Genomic DNA, 16942 nt, shown 5'->3' with positions numbered 1-16942 from the left:
AGTAAAACTTTCGGAAATACCCATAAAAACTGAGAGTTTTATGATTAACTCTCGGAATTGCTATGTCACAAATTGTTAAATTAATTGTTTTTTTGTTATAATCTAGACTCCTAACTAATATTATCAAGTGTGTCTTTTATTTGAAAATTTTAGATTGTGTTTAATGTTAAAATGTTCAAGAATGTGTTTGATCATAAAGAGAAGTGAATATGAATGTTTATGTAGGATTATCCTATGTATTTGTGTAATGTTTGATCATATGGATTGGAAAATGTTTTAAGGATATCAAATGTGTTAAATTAATGTTGTTCAACGTTATTAGAAAGTGAGAAACCAAATAATTTAACAATTTGTCATGTTGTAAAACCGAAAGTTAAATATATAACTTTCGGAAATATGCATAAAAAACGACAGATTTACCAAAACCTCTCGGGTTTGTGTATTTAAATTTAATTGTAAAAATGTAAAAAAATAATAAAAAACCGAGAGTTTTACTATATACTCTCGGAATTTAAACAATCAAAAACCGAGAGTTTTACTATATACTCTCGGAATTTAAACAATAAAAAACCGAGAGTTTTCAAATAACTCTCGGAATTTAATTAAATAAAAACCGAGAGTTTTGATATAACTCTCGGGAATCACCTTTTAAATGAAAAAATAAACCCTTCTTTTCTTCCCCGTTTCTTTTCTCTCTCAGCGCTCTCTCTCTCTCTGCTTCTTCCTCCGCGCCGTCCCTTCCGCGCCGCCGCTCTCCAGCCGAAGCATTCCGATTGAAGACCGTCCCCTGCCGCTATTTGAAGACCGCCCACTTTCCAGCCGAAGACGACGAAGATCCCGCAGATTGAAGACCGATTGAAGACCGCCGCTGCCGCTGTTCGAAGACCGCCGCTTTCCGCCGCTGCCGCTGTTTGAAGACCGCCGCCAGAGACTGCCGATGTTAGAAGGTTAGTTACTTATTTAATTTAAGTTATATATATTAGTTTCAATTTAGGTCAGATTAGATTTTAGGTTAGATTAGTTAGATTTTAGGATTTTGGATGAATTGATTTATTCTAGAATTGATTTAGGTATGAATTGAATTTTATTTATGTTAGATATTTGATTTAGAATTGAATTGGATTTGATTTTAGAAATTTGTATGATTTGGATTGAATTTAGAATTGGATTTTTTGGGAATTTGTATGAATTGGATTGAAATTAGAATTGAATTGGATTTTATTGGAATTGGTATGAATTGGATTGAATTTAGAATTGAATTGGATTTTAGGTTAGTATTGATTTAGGTTAGAATTGAATTGTTTTTTTTTTGGAATTTGTATGAATTGGATTGAAATTTGTTTGAATTGGATTTTTAGATTTGATTTTGGATTTGGATTAGGTTTTTGAAATTGGTTGTTGGATTTTGTTTTTGCTTAGATTATGTTGGATTATTGTTAGATTAGGTTTATATTTTTGTTAAAAAAGTTTAGAAATTGTATTGGATTGTGTTATTGGTTTGATTTTGGTTGCTTTGATTTGGGTTAAATTGAGGTTTGATTTAGGTTTAATTGAGGTTTGATTTAGGTTTTGGTTTGATTTTGGTTGGTTTGATTTGGGTTTAATTGAGGTTTGATTTAGCTTAGATTTTGTTTAATTTAGGTTTTGGTTTGAATGTGATTGGTTTGATTTGGGTGTAATTTAATGTTATTAGGTTTGGATTACGAATTTCAGCCGCCCCCTGGCCGCCCGTCAATCTACATCCGCTGCTTTTCTTCGTTGCTCTTTTTGTACAAGGTTAGTTCTTGTTGGTTTATTATATGGTTAGGTTTAGTTTAATGTTAGATTTATGTTAGCTTTTCATGTTAGATGTAAGTTTGATTTATGTTTGATTTGATTTATGTTAGATTAGGTATCATGTTAGATTTATGTTAGATTATGTTAGCTTTTCATGTTAGATTTAAGTTTGATTTATGTTTGATTTGATTTATGTTAGATTATGTATTATGTTTGTTAGATTATGTTAGATTATGGTGGATTAGATTGGGTTTTAATTATATTTGATTTTAAGTTAGAATTGTTAAATGGAATGAATTGTGTATGAATAAAATTATGTTGGATTATAATTGATTGCTTTGAAATGTGTATGAATGAAATAATGTTAGATTATATGTATGTTGAATTTTGGTTGGATAATGATAGGTTAGATAGAAATTATGTTAGCATTATGTAAGCCTAATTAATTTATACAAATTTAAGTAAATAATAATGCGGGTTGTTTTCCATTTTATTAGAAATATGGAAGTACCCGATAAAAGCTGGATGACCTTACGTCGAGATCATCCAGATTACGAGGAAGGTGTTGATAAATTCCTCGAGTATGCTATTAGGAATACATCTCGACAAACCATGAAATGTCACTGCGTGAAATGCTTGAACACGCCGTTTATGGAAATAGACGAAGTGAAGACTCACCTCATCGTTTATGGAATAAATGTTCATTATGAGTATTGGTATTTTCATGAAGAAAAGAGACGTACTACTCAAGTGGTTAATGACGATGTCGATGAAGATGTCGATGACTTAGATGATGATGATGATGATAACGATGATCAGTCAGAGGATGCTGTGCCGGAATTCAACGATGCGAGACATGAGATGAATAATACAGTTAATGAAGAGGTCAATGAAGAAAGTTATATGCACGAATTTATAAACGATATGTTCCCCAACGTTAATGACGTCCCGAGCAACGATGAACCAGTCGAAGATGCGCATAGATTTTATAAATTGCTTGATGATTGCAAACGGCCATTGTAAGAAGGTGCTCGAATAACGAAATCATCGGCACTACTGAAACTACTTCACATAAAAAATGTATGTCAATGGACGAATTCTTCGTTCGATATGTTGCTGCGTCTGCTTAAAGACTATATATTACCGATTGACGCTCAATTGCCAAACTCATACTACGAAAGTAAAAAATTCATTACTGATATCGGGCTTAATTATGACAAGATAGACGCATGTAAGAACAACTGTATGATATTTTGGAAGGACGACATAAATGAAGATTCTTGCAGAGTTTGCGGTCTTTCAAGATGGAAAGTCGACCAAACAAGTGGGACAGTTCGAGAGAAGCAAAATGGGAAATTCATTCCAAAAAAGGTGTTGAAATATTTCCCTTTAATACCAAGACTGCAAAGACTATATATGTCCTCAAAAACGGCCCCAATGATGAGATGACATAAAGAAGGAAGAGTTGATAGTGATACGTTGAGACATCCCGCTGATTCCTTAACTTGGAAGACGTTTGATGAAAATTATACAGATTTTGCTTCAGAATCTCGAAACGTAAGACTGGGTTTATCAAGCGATGGGTATCAACCATTTGCAAATGGGAAAAATCATACAGTGTTTGGTCGGTTATTCTCGTTCCTTATAATGTGTCACCCACGACTTGCATGAATTCTAGCAATTTCATTTTATCTATGTTAATTTCGGGTCCAAAGAGTCCGGGAGATGCAATTGACATATTTCTCCAGTCATTGATCGAAGAGTTGCATGAACTGTGGCAAACAGGTGTGAAAACGTTTGATGCAAACACCTCGCAATACTTTAACATGCGAGCGGCGTTGTTGTGGACCATTAACGACTTTCTCGCCTACGCGAATTTATCAGGCTGGAGTACGAAAGGTAAATTCGCTTGTCCTTGTTGTAACAACGACACAGTATCTCTTCGATTGGTTCATGGTTCCAAACAATGTTACTTGGGTCATAGACGCTTCCTTCCACCGAAACACAAATACATAAGGGATAAAGAGTTGTTTGATGGTCGAACTGATTATAGAGATCCCCCTAGATTGTTAACGGGGCAAGAAAGTTACGAGCAAGCACGAGACCTAGAAGACATAATTCTTAGTGCGGATCTGAGCAATCGAACCAAGATATATCATGAAACGTGGGGAGACAATTGGAACAAACTTAACATTTTCTTCCGTCTGCCTTATTGGAAATCACTATTATTGAGACATAATTTGGATGTGATGCATATTGAGAAAAATATCTGTGATAGCGTGTTGGGAACAATAATGAATGTGAAAGAGAAGACTAAGGATGGTCCTAAAGCCCGTAAAGACTTAGAACTCTTAGGCATAAAATCATAGTTACATCCTATAAATGATGAAGGAGTTGTTCATTATCCAGAAGCGCCTTTCACTTTGACATCCGAAAATAAAAAAAATTCTTTGTAACTTCTTGAAAGATCTCAAGTTGCCTGATGATTTTTGCTCAAATATTGGCGGTTGTGTAAATTTGGAAGAGAAAAAGATTTTGGGATTAAAGAGTCATGATTTTCACATTTTATTGGAATATCTTATTCCTTTAGCAACTCGTGGATTACTTCCAGATAATGTGTATGATGCGTTAGTAAATTTGTCTCGTTTCTTTCGGTTGTTGTGCTTCAAAGAGTTGATTCAAGAGGACCTTGAACAATTGTACATGGATATTACATTGACACTTTGCAAATTTGAAATGATTTTTCCGCCGTCAATCTTCGACATTATGATGCATCTCCCAGTTCACTTGTCATTTGAGGCTTTGCTTGGAGGACTTTTCAGTATCGATGGATGTATCCGTTTGAACATTACATGGGTACAATGAAAAGATATTTGCGGAATAATAACCACCCCGAAGCCTCTATAAGCGAGAGTTATCTTGTTAATGAGAGTATTAGTTTATGTGCCAGGTATATGGAGGAACAAGAGCAAGAAAATGCACAACCTGAAATCTCGGGCATTTCAATATTTGCATCGTTGGAGGACCTATCTAACGGAAAAGTATACAACTTGGATTATATCGATCGAGTGACAACTCATTCTTACATTTTGAAAATTGTCCCGAAGCAAAACCTTTTTATATGTAAGATTCGATGTTGCTGTTACTAATTAGCATTAAAGAGTGTGCTATTTAATATTCGATCTATTTACAGAGATTATAACAACGAGTCCAGTGGAGAAACGTTTAACGCATATTTCAAGCATCGAGTGAGTAAATTATAAACCATATATCCTAACTCTTTTTATTCATTTTAACAACTTCATTTCGGATACATATATAGGTCGCCCATTTAGCAGAAATTAACGAAATATCAAGAGACCTCAAGATCTTAGGAGAAGGTCCAAGTATGTACTCGTCTATGTATGTTTGGTGTAAAATAAACGGATACAAATTCTGTGCAGAAAAACACGACGAAGGTTTGACCACTCAAAATAGTGGGGTGGTTGTTGAGGGGTACAACGGGTCTGAAACTATGTCATACTACGGAGTTTTAACGGATATAATCGAAGTACAATACTATTCTCACAAACGAGTTGTTTTATTCAAGTGTAAGTGGTTTGATACACACTCGGGGGAACTAGGAGTGAAAGTGGATAAATATGGCTTCGTAAGTGTAAATGTAAACCGAATTTTGAAAACCCAAAGTCAAGACCCGTATTTATTGGCGAGTCAAGCGAAACAAGTATTCTACGCTCCTGATATGTCAGCCCGACCCGGTTGGAAGATTGTGACAAAAATAAAACCGCGGTTTACAAACATATAGTTCAGATTAAGTAATTAGGTAGATTTATGTTTTTAACTTTATATTCATTCTTATTACTACTTTATTTCAATTATTCACTCATTTTTATTAATGGTGTGCATTAAGAATGTCTGAAGGTCCTACAACAACTTGGAAGAGTATGAGGAAGACACCCAAGAAATTGGATAAAAGCTACCAAAACCTACTTACCCAATCCGAGTCCTTAAAGCTCCGAGGATCGTCTTCTTCTAGAGACCAACCACCTATTGTTGTGGTCCCGATAGCCACTGCCCCCCCAACAGACGAGGATGTTGAGGCTTCGGAGCTCCAAGAGTTTATAGAGAGCACGTTTGCTGATATGGTGAATGAGGATGAGGCTGAAGACGAGGGTCTCGAGGAGCCTATCCAGGAGGAGGATGACGAGGAGGAGCACGGTTCCACTCCCGACCCATCATCGACAGGTAACTCGTTTACAAATTAGTTAGTGTTTCAATTTATTGACATATCTAATTATGATTTTGATAATTTTGAAGAATCTTCTGCCCGCAAGAGACGGGGGAAAAACAAGAATATTGCGCTGTCTAAGAGGGTAGCGGGGACAAGGATTCCTCTTACGTTTAGAGAGAAGGATGAGAGGCCAGGCGGTACAGACGTGGGAAAAAAACGGTGGTCTAGACATGTGGAGTCGATTATCCAGGACCCCGCAGCCGTCTCACACCGTCTTCTAAAGTAGAAGGCTTTAAGTGCAGACCAATTGGATTCACTGTGGACTGCTATCAAGGTAATACTTATTAATTGATTATACATTACGTCATGAAATAATTATTTTTAACATTTGGATGTTATTTTTTTCAGGATCCATTCGAAGCTACTGATGGTGATATTGAGTCTTTTCGAAAGACCGGATTGGGACACCCCAATCAGATATGGGATAGATGGCGGTCAGATTTGAACAAGACATATATCCGCGTCCACAAAGGAGACGAGGCGACGGTACTGGCTAATCCTCCACCAGACTACGATCGAGATGATTGGGAGTTTGTGTGTCGCAACCATTTCTTCACAGAAACATTTAAGGCCCGGTTTCATAATTCAAATAAAAGTTGATATTAATTAATCTAACTTCATTTTTAATTTCAAATACAGAAAAACAGTCGTACCAATATTATTAACAGGAAGAAGCTGAAATTCCCGCATCGAACGGGAATTAGACCGTTTGCACAAATTGAAGACGAGTTGGTAAGTACATTATTTTAACTTAATTTAAAGATTGTTATTAATTATATAAATCATTTATTTCAACAGGCGATTGAAATGGGACGGGCACCGTCTGTAATTGAAGTCTTCAAGAGGACCCGTACCCCAAAACCGACAAAAGAAAACCCAACACCCGTCCCGGACGAACACGTGCAAGAGAAAATTGTAAGTGAATTGAATATGCCTAGTTTTTTTATTATAGAAATGATATTTCATTTCAATTGTGCATGTTGAGATGGAGGAGGTTGTTAGTAACAAACCGGGAATATCGGATTTTGAATTGACGGAGAGGGTGTTCGGACAACAAAAACATGGGGTAGTGTTAAAATGGGATCAGGCGTCTGGCCCACACACTTTCGTGAGGATCATCGAAGTGGAAATAGTTCACAGCGAAACAATGAGCGATTGTTAAAAGAGAATCAAATAATGAAGCTCAAGCTAGAGCAACCGGAGATGAGGGATGAAGAAAGAAGGCGCAGAATGGAAGAAATGCAAGCGGAAAAGGAAGAAATTGTGACAAGAATGAAGAGGGAGAAGTTAGAGATGAACGCAAGAATGGAGAGAATCGAATTATATATGAGGCAACAACCACCTCCTCCCCCCACAAGCTAAGGTTGTTTCGATTCAAAACATGTTTTCATTAGTAGTTGTGTCAATTTGAATTTATAACAGATTGTTCGGATTATTAGTTTGGTTTCGAATTTTGTAATGATAATGATCAATTAATGTGATCGTTTAATGTATGTGGCATTTCTTTTATCATTGGTTTGGCTGAACAGGTTTTGGTTGCAAGGTTTTGGTTGCGAGCAAAATAATCCGCACATTTTTAAAAATTTACGGGAAAAAACCGAAAGTAATATTGAAATCTCTCGGTTTTTCTTCAAATGGAAAAACCGAGAGATATTAGAAAACTCTCGGTTTTTACCCAAAGAGAAAAACCGAGAGTTATATGACAAACCCTCGGTTTTTACCCAAAAAGGAAAACCGAGAGTTATATGAAAACTTTCGGTTTTCCTCTTGGTGGAAAAACCGAGAGTTTTCTAATAACTCTCGGTTTTCTTCAAATGAAGAAAACCGAGAGTTTTCAATATTACTTTCGATTTTCTCCATTAGAAGAAAACCGAGAGTTTTCTAATAACTCTCGGTTTTCTTCAAATGGAGAAAACCGAGAGTTATATGAAAACTCTCGGTTTTTCCACGAAGAGGAAAACCGAAAGTTAAATGAAAACTCTCGGTTTTCTCCATTTGAAAAAACCGAAAGTTATTTGTAAAACCCTCGGTTTTTCCACAAAGAGAAAAACCGAAAGTTTTTCAATTACCTTTCGGTTTTACTCTAGGGTATCTAAACCGAAAACTCTACGATATCTCTCGGTAAATGCCCAATTATTTTTAATGAGAGAGTCAATACCGAGGGATGACGAGAGTTACCAAAACCTTCAGTAATGTGTCTATACCGAAAGTTATAGGGTCAAAACCGAGAGTTTTTAATCTCGGTTTTGACCCCTTTTTCACCAGTGTCCATAGCACTCTCCATCGTTGACATGAACACAAATACTACTATTCATTATTTATTATTAGAACCGAAATCACCTGCCCTCCATACATAACCGTTGATGAAGTAAGTTAAATATCTGACTGTAGACGTTTTAGGACCAAATGAGATTAAATAAGATAGATCTTTTTCTGAAATTCGCCGATTGTCTTGTACAACCTGAAAAACAAATTTAATGAACATATCACTAACCATGTGTTGAACTAAATAATATCAATTGTGAATCAAAGTGAAATCATAAGTTCATCATCATTGATCGGAACCATGACTAGTATTGACAATCTATTTCATCCGGATCTAATATGATATTAATGTCACAAAAGGCTCTACAATCATGATATAAATTTTATGCAGTCAAATTTATAATTTAAATTCAAATTAAATAATTCGTCACCTATAATATGAATTCACCTCGGACAATAAATTTATTTTTTTATCATCCATATAACCGAGTTGAGTTGTGGTAAATGAAATGAACTCTTGAACTCCTTTTAAAAAATCTACCATACCTATAGGGTTTCTCTTATACATCCAAACACGGTCAGACTTCATTTGCAATTATGTATATAATCTGCAAAATATATAATTTTAATGCACTTCTATTGAAACAATACATGTTAAAAGCATGAAAACCATGATTATCTATTATTATGAATTAAAAGATCTTCATTCACTAAAATTAATATGTTATTTAAGAGTTTAATAATTACTTAGCAAATAATAGTAATATAAACATAAATCAATCAATATATATAAATGATGTTCTTATGCAAAACCAATGTATTGATGTTCTTGATTTTGGTGACTAGTGTATGAAGATCCTCTCAAAGGTGCTGATGAAAAAAGGAGTTTTGGAAAAGAAAAAAAAAAGTAATAGATAAATGATGTAAAATGAAGAAGAAGGTAAGAAAAATATAGAAAAAACGGTGATGGAATTAAAGGATAAAGAAGAAGAATAATTGAATAAGGTTAGTAAAGAAGTACATGGGTAGATGAGGCTGGTTAGAAATAATTAATAATTAGTTAACGCTAAGATTGTCACTAATTAATATGTATAATATATTTGACATTCGATTTACACTAGTTCGTGCAATACACATCTTATGGGTTAGTGCAAACGCTAATTTAGTATAATTTTTAAATGAGTTATTGCAAAAATGCACACTAATATAGATGATTTATACTCGAGAATTGAAAAATAATTACAATATATGTCATTCGATTTGCACTAGTTTTCACAATACACATCATATTCATTAGTGCAAATGTTAACGCAATATAATTTTCTAAATGGAAGAAGGAGAATTTAAGAGTTTATTGGGTGAAAAACTTGTTAGTAAAATATATAAATGAAAAACTTGTCAATACAATGGAAGAATTGCATTATTGAATGGAAGAAGAAAAATTGAAGGAGGTTAGAAAATTAACAAGTATATGAGTTGAAAAATGATTACAATATTTGACATTCGATCTGTACTAGTTTTTGCAATACATATATCTTATGGGTTAGTACAAACACTAATGCAGTATAATTTTAAATGTGTAATTACAATAATTAGTGCACAATAATATAGAGAATTTGTACCAAAGAGTTGATAAATAATTACAATATATGACATTCGATTTACACTAGTTTCCGCAATACACATTCTATTCATTAGTGCAAATGATAACGCAATATAATTTTCTAAATGGGTTATTGCAAATATTAATGCACACTAATACCTGGTGTTTGTACTTGAGAGAATTGAAATAATTATAATATATGTCATTCTATATACACTAGTTTTCACAGTACATGTCTTATCATTAGTGCAAATGTTAAAGTAAAAGTGAAATATTACAAAGATTACTGCAAAATAATACACAGGATTAATGAGCTTGTAATTATTTGAACAATCTAATTAATTAATTTGAATATCTAAAATATTATAATTACACATGGTTTTTTTAACTAAAATGTAACTTTCTATCACATTAATATAATTATTTTATTATTTAATTCATTAATTAAAATTTAAAATATTTTTAATTATTGGGTTATTAATATATATATAATTTATTTTGGATTGTTGTTATCAAATATTGGATGATCATTGAAAATAAAAAACAAATAAAAAATAAATAAACAATGGAAAACTAAACTTTTTATTAAATGGAAGAAGAAAAATTGAATAGTTTATTGGGTGATTATGTAATATTTATTGGGTGAAAAACATGTTAATAAATATTTAAATGAAAAACTTGTCAATATAATGGAAGAATTGTATTATTGGGTGATTATTTAAGAGTTTTTTTGGTTTTTATCTTGAATGGAAGAAGAAGAATTGAAATAGGTTAGTAGATTAAAAGGTAAATGGGTTGAAAAATGATTACAATATTTGACATTCGATTTGTACTAGTTTTACAATATGCACCCTATGGGTTAGTGCAAATGCTAATGTAGTATAATTTTCTAAATGATTTATTGCATAAATGAATACACACCAATACATGAGATTTATACCTCAGAGTTAAAAAATAATTACAATTCGATGTGCACTAATTTTCAAATTTTAATGGGTTATTGCAAATATTAGTACCAGTAATACCAAGTATTTGTATATAAGAGTTAAAAAATAATTACAATATATAACATTCCATCTGCACTAGTTTTTGCAATATACATCTTATTCATTTATGCAAATGTTAACGCAAAAGTGAATTATTGCAGAGATTACTGTAAAATAATATGAGATTAATGAGCTCAAGTAATTATTTGAACTATCAAATTAATTAATTTGAATATCTAAATATTATAATTATCCAATAATATGGTTTTTTTTAACTAAAATATAATTTTTTTTATCACATTAATATAAATATTTTATTATTTAATTTATTAATTAAAATATAAAAAAATTCTTAATTATTGAGTTATTAATATATATATATATATATATATATATATATATATATATATATATATCTAAAATTATTTTTGGATTGTTGTTATTAAATATTGGGTGATGATTGAAAATAAAAAATGGTTAGTAAATAGAAGAAGAATTGAAGAGTTTATTGGGTCATTATTTAATATTTATTGAGGGAAAATCTTGTTAGTAAAATATTTAAATGATAAACTTGTCAATATAATTGAAGAATTGCATTATTGGGTGATTACTTAAGAGTTTTTTTTTGTTTTAATCTTGAAGGAAGAAGGTTAGTGAATTAACATATTTTACACACCAATATATATATATATATGGATTGAAAATTATTATAATATTTGAAATTTGTAAACATTAAAATTTTACACACCAATTTATAAAAATAAAGTAATTATTTTGACTTAGTTTTGAATAAATAAAATAAAAATAATTAACCCCATAAACAAAACCCAATTAAAACAATTAATTAAGTTAATTATTGTGATAATTAGAGCCTAAATAATTAAGAAAAATGGTCAAAATAATAAAAAATAAAATTATTTAGGATAAATTTTGTACTCATTTATCTTAAAATAATTTTTAAAAAAATATCAGGGATTAAAATAGATAATTTAAGATGCAATGAGGTATCCATTTCATCTCCCGAAATTATTTATTTAACTCTAAAATATGCAAAATAAAATAAAATAAAATAAAATAGGGAAAATATTTGTCATATTTATTTAATATTTTTTGTATTTAAAAAAGATCAAAATTAAAATAAAAAAAGGTGAAAGAAAAATCAATTTCAAATAAACTCTTAAGGATTTAATAAAAATAAATATCAGCAATCTAGTACAACCAAAACCCGAAGGATTCGCTGCATTATTGGGTGATTACTTAAGAGTTTTTTTTTTTTTTAATCTTGAATGGAAGAAGGTTAGTGAATTAACATATTTTACACACCAATATATATATATGGATTGAAAATTATTATAATATTTGATATTTGTAAATATTAAAATTTTACACACCAATTTATAAAAATAAAATAATTATTTTGACTTAGTTTTGAATAAATAAAATAAAAATAATTAACCCCATAAACAAAACCCAATTAAAACAATTAATTAAGTTAATTATTGTGATAATTAGAGCCTAAATAATTAAGAAAAATGGTCAAAATAATAAAAATAAAATTATTTAGGATAAATGTTGTATTCATTTATCTTAAAATAATTTTTAAAAAATATCAGGGATTAAAATAGATAATTTAAGATGCAATGAGGTATCCATTTCATCTCCCGAAATTATTTATTTAACTCTAAAATATGCAAAATAAAATAAAATAAAATAAAATAGGGAAAATATTTGCCATATTTATTTAATATTTTGTGTATTTAAAAAAGATCAAAATTAAAATAAAAAAGGTGAAAGAAAAATCAATTTCAAATAAACCCTTAAGGATTTAATAAAAATAAATATCAGCAATCTAGTACAACCAAAACCCGAAGGATTCGCTGCAGCAAGAATTATAATCATCGGATGAGCGCTGAATGTTCATCCAGCGCCTAGAAAGCAGTCGCATAGCCCGTTGTGGAAGAGAATAAGCGCGCGTGAGGCAGTAGATTGGCTAACGCCCGTTAGCCAAAATTCTAAATGAATGCCCATACGTAATGAGGCATAGACGGAACGCCAACAGAACGCTCAAACACGCTCAAAACGATGTCATTTTTAGTTCCACCTTCATCTTCAACGCAACACTAGAGGGATAAAGATGCAAATTTGTCTTCGATTTCTCCTTTTTGGAACTCCCTCATTAGTCAATAATTTCGGCTATTTTAAAGCCTAAAATGATCACCCTACGATGGTGATCATTTATCCCTATCAAAATAGGGATGATTCATCCATATTCCACTAATTAAGCCAAGAACAGCCAAAAGCCATCAATGACTTTTGGCCGATTCATGCCACTTGAGGCATCCACCGACTTAGGGCAGCTTTAAATCAGCCCCCTTAGTCGTTCCCAAACCAGAGACTCGAATCTCCACCTTCAAAGCGTGATTTACAAAAAAATCCTCCATTCAATCTCAAAGCTTCTGGATTTTTCGAAAATTCGTTTAAAGCGTTAAAGCTTGGATCCGAGCATCCTAAAAGATTCCCAATGAGTGTTCTCTAATATTTGGTACGGTTCAAATCACCCTCTAATTCATATTTACAATTTGAATTTGAAATTTTTATATTTCAAATTACATAAGCTTTGTATGCTTATTGTTTATGGTGTTTTATGGTTGAATATTAATCTTAGGATCATTTAGAAACTATTTAGATATGATAGAACTAATCAATCGATCTAATAAACAAAAATTCAAATTTGAATTTTAAAAATAAAAAAATGTGTTGTTGTTCTTGTGTTAATTTTATTGATTCACAGCCCATAAAGCATCCGACCGATGAATTCAAACCTAGGACCGAGACATAGGACCGATGTTCGTAATATAGGACTAAGAGATCCGACCGATGTTCTTGAGCTAAGACCGAGAGGCCCGACCGATGTTCTTGATCTATATACGAGAGATTCAACTGAGGATTTTCATCAAGGATCGAAAGGTCTAAACTTGGGACCGAGAATCCCAAACATAGGACCGAGTATCCCCAAACCTAGTACCGATGATCTTATCCCATAGACCCAGGACTAGTAGTTTTATACACCTAGACTGATGAACCTAGCCCGGAGCTAACCCGAGACCGGTAAGCTCGACCAAGGATCGAGAGTCCTTAGCACCTAGACCAATGGACTTCGGTCCTTAGACCGAAGATCTCGAGCCTCGGCCGAGAGGCTCCTCGAACGAGACCAAGAGTCTTTTGACCTCGACCGATAAAAAGGAGTCTGAGGCTTATGACTCCGATCCTAAGACCTATTTGGTTCCACTTTCAAAATCCAAAATTATTTTTTGTATTATGAGACTTCAATTCATTTTCTAAATATCTCAAAAAAATTAAAAAATGCTCTTAAAATATTTTTGGGATGTTTTAACAAAAATATTTCGATAAAAGCTCGTTTGGTGTTTATGTTTAAACCTTAATGTCTTTAAAAATGACTAATATTCTTCGTGTATTTTCTCACTAAGCGATCATCAACAACAAGTACCAGAGTTTAAATATTGTTGTTTCAATATTTTAAATAACGCACAAACCTTATGCAGCTTAGAACCGAAAGAATAACCGGTAAAATAAAACGTTATACAATCGATTATCAAAAATCATCTTTATAAGTAGAGACCATTTTTAAAAAGTGTATGGAGGATGAAGCGTGAAAGCGAGCTAAAAGAAAACTTTAGTCAATACGTTTCTATGCGTATGCCAACTTTTATTGATTTTCAAAAATCAATTGGCGACCGTGTTTCAAAATAAATAATCTTTTAAATTAATTATGTTTAAATAATTTAAACTTAAGGATTTCAAAAGATCAAATTGTGATTTTATTACCATAAATCACTGGATTGTTTAAAATTAAACTCCAAAATTAATTATTTTTAATAAATTTTAAAAGTTGTTAGGAATCACTAAAATCTTTAAAAAAATAATTTTTTGTTTTAAAAGAAAATTCCAGACACATAAACTGAGGTTGAAATTTTTTGAACCTTGAACTTTTCACGAAAACTGATAAAAAGGGTTTTTCTGGAGGTTAGAACATTTGAAATGCACTACTTTTTGCAATACACATCTTATGGGTTAGTATAAACGCTAATGCAATATAATTTTCTAAATGGGTAATTACTAAAGTGCACACTAATACAGGGGATTGGTATCCGAGAATTGGAAAATAATTACAATATATGTCATTCGATATGCACTAGTTCTGCAATACACATCATATTTATTAGTGCAAATATTAATGCAATTTAATTTTTTATTGGCAAAGCAACTATGTTTGCAATGATGGGTATGCAAAATTTTGAAAATATATTTTAAGTATAAATTTATAAAACTTACTGCAAATGTTATTGCAAGAAGTTTATGAACGATTATATTTAATAGGGCTAGCATCTACGTTTGCACTGATGGGTTTAAAAAGTTTTGAAAATATATTTTAAGTAAATTTGTATAAATTACTGCAATGTTATTGCGAACAAACTATGAACAGTTATTTTTAATAGGGATAACAACTACGTTTGCACTGATGGATATGCAAATTTTTGAAAATATATTCTAAGTATAAATTTATAACAATTGCTGCAAATAATATTGAGAGAAGTGTATGAACGATTATATTTAAAAATGCTAGAAACTAAGTTTGCACGGATTGGTTTGAAATTTTTTAAAATATATTCTAAAGATAAATTTATATAACTTACTACAAGTTTTATTGCGAACAGATTATGAACGATTATTTTTTATAGGAATATCAACTATGTTTGCCCTAATGGGTTGAAAATAATTAATAAGTAAAAATTTAAATAAATTACTGAAAATCATATTGCAAACAGATTTCGAATATTTCAAAAGATATTTTAAAATACTAGTGTAATATATTTTTGCAATAATACTGCATCATAGTACTGCAGATTTAGTTGTGAAGAGATTATTTATTTGTGTTACTACAATATTATCACAATTATTTCATATTTATATTTGCAACCATGACAGTCCTATGTGTATATTATTTGATACAATAGTTAATGAAAATATAAGTTATTGCTAAATATTTTACAAACATTGAAGCTTAATTTTGTTTGCGAGAATATTTACATCGTCCTTCATTTTTGTATTACTATATTAGTTGCAGCCTTATATTTATAAAACTTTCGAAAAATATTACACTTTTTCATTTTTAATGATATATTTTACAATATATATTTTCCAGATTTTATTTTAGGTAATAATACATCGTTATTTTGTAATTGTGAGTTATTTCATTACAATGTCAAATACAGTTCTTAAAAATCAATTTTTTTTAGTGAACTAGTGATTTGAATAGAAAATCTTGCTTTTCAAAATCTAATAGAAAATCATATGAAAAGTTTAAAATGTCAAGGATTGAGAACCTAATCCCTAAAATCAGTGCACACATAAACAATAAGGCAATAGAGGGAAATGAAACATCATTACAAGGCAGTATTGCTAGAACTTGAGGGAATGCCGAGATAAGATATCTTATCGATAGGGTGGTGGTTCTTTTTCTTCTTCCGAATGCGTGTCCAAAAACGTGCATGAATGTCGTCTTCCGAAGAGAGAAAGAGAATTGACGGAAATTCGAGAGAAATAGGGAAATTGAAACATTATTGGTTTTTATTTATTAGTCATACTTCTATATTGATTTTCTAGTTAACCAATTTGTATTTTATCACACATAGTCGTGAGAAGAATTATTAACCTATGATTAATCATTATTATTATTATGATTATTATTATTATTATATATTTGTTAAAAAAATCATATATGTTATTAATATTAGTAATCAAATAAACATTTTTTTGAGTAAAATTATTGATTTAGATTAGAAAACATATACATAAAATTTGCATAAGAGAATAATAATATTATTATAAATGAATAAAATAAACACAACTTTAAGTGACTTTCATAGTTTTATTTTCCTGCAAAATCACTCATATGATTCTTTCAATTTTGGATATGCTACTAATTTCGAGATAAAATAA

The sequence above is a fragment of the Impatiens glandulifera genome, chromosome 7 (genome assembly GCF_907164915.1).
Source record: "Impatiens glandulifera chromosome 7, dImpGla2.1, whole genome shotgun sequence".
Lineage (NCBI taxonomy): Eukaryota > Viridiplantae > Streptophyta > Magnoliopsida > Ericales > Balsaminaceae > Impatiens > Impatiens glandulifera.
This window is presented reverse-complemented; position numbering follows the sequence as displayed.